At 35.8% G+C, this 6,441-nt stretch overlaps 1 pseudogene; it reads right to left on the bottom strand.

The window, feature by feature from the left end:
- Positions 1–4,825: 4,825 nt before the first annotated feature.
- On the bottom strand, positions 4,826–5,290 carry LOC110287432 (annotated as a pseudogene).
- Between the last annotated feature and the right edge of the window lie 1,151 nt (positions 5,291–6,441).

The raw sequence follows: 6,441 nt of genomic DNA on the forward strand, positions 1-6,441 counted from the left end.
TTACTCTTGTAGATGACTTTGGTTTCCAACATCCACATGGCATCTCACAGCCTCTTCTGATCTCTGTTCATATGTTGCACCTATATACATGTATGCAAAACGTATGTATTCATAAAATACTTAAATTTTCAATTAAATTATCAATAGACCCTTGATAAATGATGAAGGAATTCATGGTTGTATTCAGAATACACAGAATGGCAAAATAGTGTATAGAATAGCAAAATCAGAGGTGACCATCTGATTATCATCTGTCTGGAAATATACATAAATCTAGGAAATGTCATTGAATTTTCTAAATTATATAACACTAGTGGTTAAAGGAAATTCTGTAGGTTTTAGCTGACATACAAAATAGAGTAAACTTTATGTAGTACATATAAAGTGTGACTCAAATGTGAAACTAAGAGCCAAAAGAAAAATTAACTTTATAGTGAAAAAAGTCCATTAATGAAGAATAAAATGAGTCCTAGATTAAAATATGCAATGACAAACAGATTTTACTGAGCAATTGTGATTTTTTTTTTAGTGTACAGCCAATTCCATTTTATAAGGAGATTTTTTTAAAGTATGTCTCATTGAAAATTAAAGAGTTAATTAGTATGTATCACCAAATAATTTACAAGTTTCAATTTCACTCGAGTTATTTCATGGAGGGACATCATATCTACTGTATTAAGAGTGAGCCATGCTGAGTAAAGGCTATTTAAACTAGTCTTAACATTCTTTTTTTGACTGGGAGGAATCATTGCAGTCATGAAATATGTCATATTTTACATATTTATGCCTTGGGTTTTATAGGCATTTTAAAAAGTATAATTCCAAGGTATTAATCTAAGTCCTTCATCAATTTTCTGGCAGGCATCCATTGCTCCCTGACTTGGTTCCCCCAGTTAATCATCATCTTTTTTTACTCAGATTGCTCACAGCTGTGATCAAGGGCTGGCATAGTTCCTAAGAAGGAGGGGCATAAAAGAGCTGTTATTGAGCAAAGAAAAGAAGCTGTCACACATCATGTGTTTAGTTATATAAAGTTTGCAAACTTACAGAGTAATGGTTGTTGGTTGAGTGAAAGAATCTGAATGAAAAGGAAATCCCCTTATTTATATGTTTGTCACATTTTTTTGCCCAAGTTTAGGAGTCATACCACTTAGGCATTGAATATCAAGAGAGAATAATCTATTATCATACTAGAGTCAAAGAAAATAAGGGATTATTTCTTAATAGCATACTGTTTTAAAGTTAATGACTTAGAAATTCATAAATATCCCTGGTGTCTGAGCTTCAAAGAGTTGAATAATTTGCTCATATGGATCTGTGGCAGCACATATTTACTTAAGCAGCTAGTAATTACAAACCTGAAGTTCAAATCCAAGTCAATGTAAAGGTCTTAGATCTTTAAACAGTCTCTCAGTTGCCCTCTTATTTTGTTTCATGCTACACATGCCTGTTGACCTAAGTTGATGTCTAGATCACAAAGTGAATCCAACCTCTGGAAGTGGACCCCCATGTGCGTTTCATAGTTTGCATACCTACATATGAACACATGTGAGCACACACACATGCACACTATATACATGTGTAAAAGTGGTAAAAAAAAAAAAAAGTAACATCAACCAGATGTAGTGGCACATGACTTTGATCAAAGCACTCAGGAAGCAGAGGCAGGAAGGATTATGAGTTTGAGGATAGCCTCAGAGTGAGTTCCAGGACAGCCAGGGCCAAACAGAGAAACATGGTGTCTAAAAAGAAAACAACAACAAAAGTAAGGTAAAATAATGACTTTTTAGACTTTTAAGCAACCTTGTCAAATCAGTGGTTCTCTAACAGTTTCTTATAAATAATGTATATTTGCTGATAATTCATGAAATATGTATGATCAAATTCTGTGTCATTAATTATATCCAGAAGCCAAGGTTTATCTTTATGTAAAATATGTTTTAAAAAAATACCTGGAAAGGAAGACAATAAGGAGAGTCTTCTGCTTCTAAATTTTAAGCCTGTATAGAAGAGGGTAAGTTGAGAAAATCTACCCAAATTTGTTGGAGAGAGAACCTAGATTTTATTTTCTGGGTGGTCCAAAGCAAGCCTACATTTGGGAATAATGTTAATATTGATCATGATGGTAACGTTCACATAATCATGGATGAAAAAACTTGAATCTTCATCAAAGGGATGCAACATCTACACAATTTTTAAAGTATTTTCATGATATAAATTCCAAAAATATAGCATAAATTCAAAAAAATAAAGTAGTACATTATTAGGAATGAAATTCAGAAGAAATGAGTAATGTTAAGGTCCCAAAAATAAAAACAGGAAGACACAAAAACTTTTGTAAATTTACTACTGTCTATCAGTCAAATCTATTTATATGGCCCAGAGTTGTTATGACTCCATTAACAATACAATCCATCATTAGTTGAGGAAATAGAAGTTATAAACATGACATTTTAATACTGTCAAACTTTAAAATTAAATTTATCATTGTACACATACTATATTCTTTTTAATGCAACAATGAAGACTTATTAAACTGTAATTTAAAAATGTGAAGAAAGGATTTACAAAATATATTGGGCTGTTCATGAGATTTCTAGATTTGATTTAATTCATTTGGTTGATTAAATGCTTGTATTCTGTATTTTAACAAATCTGTTCTTTCAATACCAATATTACTACCACCAACTAAATTTTAACTTTTTCAGCTGACTGTATCATTATTTGGTTTTGTTTTATTGCATATTCATTTCCTATGGTAGATCAAAATAATATTATTTAGAATATCCCTCCAACATGCATGGTTTGGGAGAATTAATATTGTTAAAATGTCCATAAGTTCCAAAGCCACCTTTACTTTCAATGTCATTTCTATCAAAATACCATTTAAAGTAGGATCACTAAAAATGATCTCAAAGAACATATAGAGACAAAAACTATAAATAGTCAAACTAATCAAAAGGAAAAAGAAAAAGGGAGAAGCTTTACATAACCTTTCTACAAAATATACTATAAAACTTTAAAAATATAACAGACTGCTTAATAAATTGTAAATAGAAACTCAGATACTGGTATAGAATAGAGAGCCTAGACTTAAACCTGTGCCTTTACTATCATCTGATTTTTTTAATTTTGCTTTTTAATTTAAGAGAGATCTTTAATTGATAATAATAAATAGTAGAATCTAGCTCTCTTTTTCAAAAGAAATGCCCTAAAATGCCTGAACAAGATTTAATTACAATTTCAAAATTCATGTGAACACAATAAAAAGCTATTCTAGGTTCATTGTTTTCAACAAAGAAATTTTTTTCCTTATAGTTGAACTTTTTTATTTATTCAGTTTAAATCTCAATATTACCTCCCCCTCTCCTCCCAGTACCTGCTCATGGAGAATTTCTCCCAGTTCCTCCCTCCCATTGTCCTTTGAGAAGGGAAAGCCCCACTTCTACATAACCATCACCCCCCAACCCCACCCTAACCCACTTCTAGCACTTAAGGTCAAGGTCTCTGCAGAATAAGGCACATCCTCTCTCACTGAAGCCAGTCAAGGGGAAATGGGATCCATTGGTATGCAGCCAACATATTCAGGGAGACACCCTGCTCCTGTTGTTTAGGACCAAGCTGCTCATCTACTACATATATGCAGGGGGCCTAGATCCAGCCCATATTAGCTCTTTGGTTGATGGTTCAGTCTCTGAGAGTCACCAAGGGTCCAGATTACTTGGCTCTGTTGATCTTCTTGTGGAGTCCCTGTCCTCTTCAAGTCCTGCAATCCTTCTCCCAACTCTCTCTTAAGACTCCCAGAGCTCCATCTAATGTTTGGCTGTGAATGTCAGTATCTTTTTCCATTGGCTGCTGGGTTGAGCCTCTCAGAGGACAGATAGGCTAAATTCCTGTCTGTAAGCATAAAAGAATATTAATAGGGTCAGAGATTGGTTCTTGCCCATGGGATGGGTCTCAATTTAGGGCAATCATTGTTGGCCATCCCCCATCACCTCTGTTCTATCTTTGTCACTGCACATCTTGTAAGCAGAGAAAATTTTGGGTCAAAGGTTTTGTGGGTGGGTTGCTGCACTTACCTCACCACTGGGACTCCAGTAGGAAGTGGCCACTTCAGCATCCATATCACCCCACTGCTAGAAGTCTCAGTTAAAGTAGCTCCCATAGACACCCTTGGGCCTTCCCCTAGCCCAGGTCTTTGGCACTTGCTAGAAATTGCCCCACCCACCACCAATTTCCTTTCTCTTTTCCTCTCCCTACATCTGATCCCTCTTCTTTCCCCACTACCTCTCCCAACTAGCTCCCTCCCTGCAACTTCCAATATCTGTTTTGTTTCCCCTTCTGAGAATGATTCGACCACACTCCCTTGCTCCCCCCCCCTTGTTATATGGCTTCCTTAGGTCTCTTAATCAGCTTTCTAGGAAAATAGATGAGTGTGTTGTCACTATAAGAAAACAAGCCACATTTAGGCAAATATCACACATTTTCTATGATAAGTTGAATCTAGATAAAAATTTATATATGTATTTGATGAGTATTAAAATAGAAAGCAGTCCTTTGGAATGGAGTAGAAAAGATCTAAAGGGGAAGGAAGAAGAACAAGAGAGAGTAATGGAATACATGTAACATGAACACATAAAGAGGAACTATTGAGGGTAGAAAGGAAACTAGCAAGAGAGAGGACAATACAGCATTGGGTAAAGTTGTAGTGGAGGCAAAAATATAAGGATATATATATATATATATATATATATATATATATGAAACCAATTATTCTTTTTTTTAATGGTGAAAAAATATTTAGAATTAGCCATCTGGACTCAGTTTAGATGATCCCAACCTTGTTGGCAACATCTAGGGAATCATAATCAGGAGCCAAGCGAACATACGCCTTCTCTCCATTGGGCCTTATCAGGGTATTGACTTTGGCCACATCAATGTCATAGAGTTTCTTGACAGCCTGTTTGATCTGATGCTTGTTGGCCTTGACATCCACAATGAACACAAGAGTGTTGTTGTCCTCTATTTTCTTCATGGCTGACTCAGTGGTCAGTGAGAATTTGATGATAGCATAGTGGTCAAGCTTGTTTCTCCTGGGCGCACTTTTCTGAGGATATTTTGGCCTCCAGAGCCACAGGGTCTTGGGCGACCTGAAGATGGATGACATTCGGATCTCCTTCTTTTTGTGGCTGTGGACGCCTTTCAGCACTGCCTTCTTAGCTATCAAGGCCTTCGCTTTGGCTTTGGCTTTGGGAGGGGCAGGAGCTTCCTTCTTCCCTTTCGGCACCATCTTGGCGAAACCAATTATTCTTATGTGCTAATGAAATCACTTTTAAATTTTAAATACAAATCTGCCTAACATATTTTTTAAGCAAACAATGTTCAGTGGATTCAGAAAAGCAATATGGCAGGAAAACAAAGACTATATATACCAATCACTCAGCTTAAGAAAGTGCTAATTATCAAAACAAGTAAAGTGTTTGCTATTATAGCAGACCTTCTCCCCCATTTATTCTAGAACAGACTATAAACATAAAGGAACTATCACTGGTGGAATCTATTGAAATAAACACAAAATGATTTTGGAGTTCAGTTTTCTTCAATATTTTTTTCATATTTGAAGAATGCTAAATTTCAATGTTTTCATATAGGTTTTTAAAAAATGATACAATGATGATACTACCCCTTTACATTATTCCTGAATCTGTTTTTTAAAATAGAAAAATAAAACAATATTGAGACTTGCACGATTCCACAGAACAGTACATAAGATTACCTTGAAATGGCTGGAGTGACAGGAAGGTTGAATTTTTGAAGTTCATAAGATCAAACCCAGTACATGTTTCACACCTATTAAAGACAAATATATGTTTTCCTGTTTGTGGTTTCTAGGTTATTAGTAGGATGCATGAAGTCATGTTTGTATATATGATATGAAATCCAAACTGTCAGAGGACCAAAGAAGCCTGACAAAAGGAGGAAAGCATAGGGATGGTGGGAAATGTAGCCATGCAAATATACAATGTACACTCTTGAGAAAGTTTGTTTTTTTAATTTTTTTTATTGGGTATTTTCTTAATTTACATCTCCAATGCTATCCCAAAAGTCCCCCATACCCTCCCCCACTACTCCCCTACCCACCCACTCACACTTCTTGTCAACGGGCACTCCCCTGTACTGAGGTATATAAAATTTGCAAGACCAATGGGCCTCTCTTTCCAATGATGGCCAACAAGGGCATCTTCTGATACAAATTCAGCTATAGGGTTGCAGATCCCTTTAGCTCCTTGGGTACTTTCTCTAGCTCCTCCATTGGGGGCCCTGTGATCCATCCAATAGTTGACTGTGAGCATCCATTCCTGTGTTTGCTAGGCCCCGGCATGGTCTCAAAAGAGACAGATATATCTGGGTCATTTCAGCAAAATCTTGCTAGTGTATGCA

Source organism: Mus caroli, chromosome X (genome assembly GCF_900094665.2).
Source record: "Mus caroli chromosome X, CAROLI_EIJ_v1.1, whole genome shotgun sequence".
Classification (NCBI taxonomy): Eukaryota; Metazoa; Chordata; class Mammalia; order Rodentia; family Muridae; genus Mus; species Mus caroli.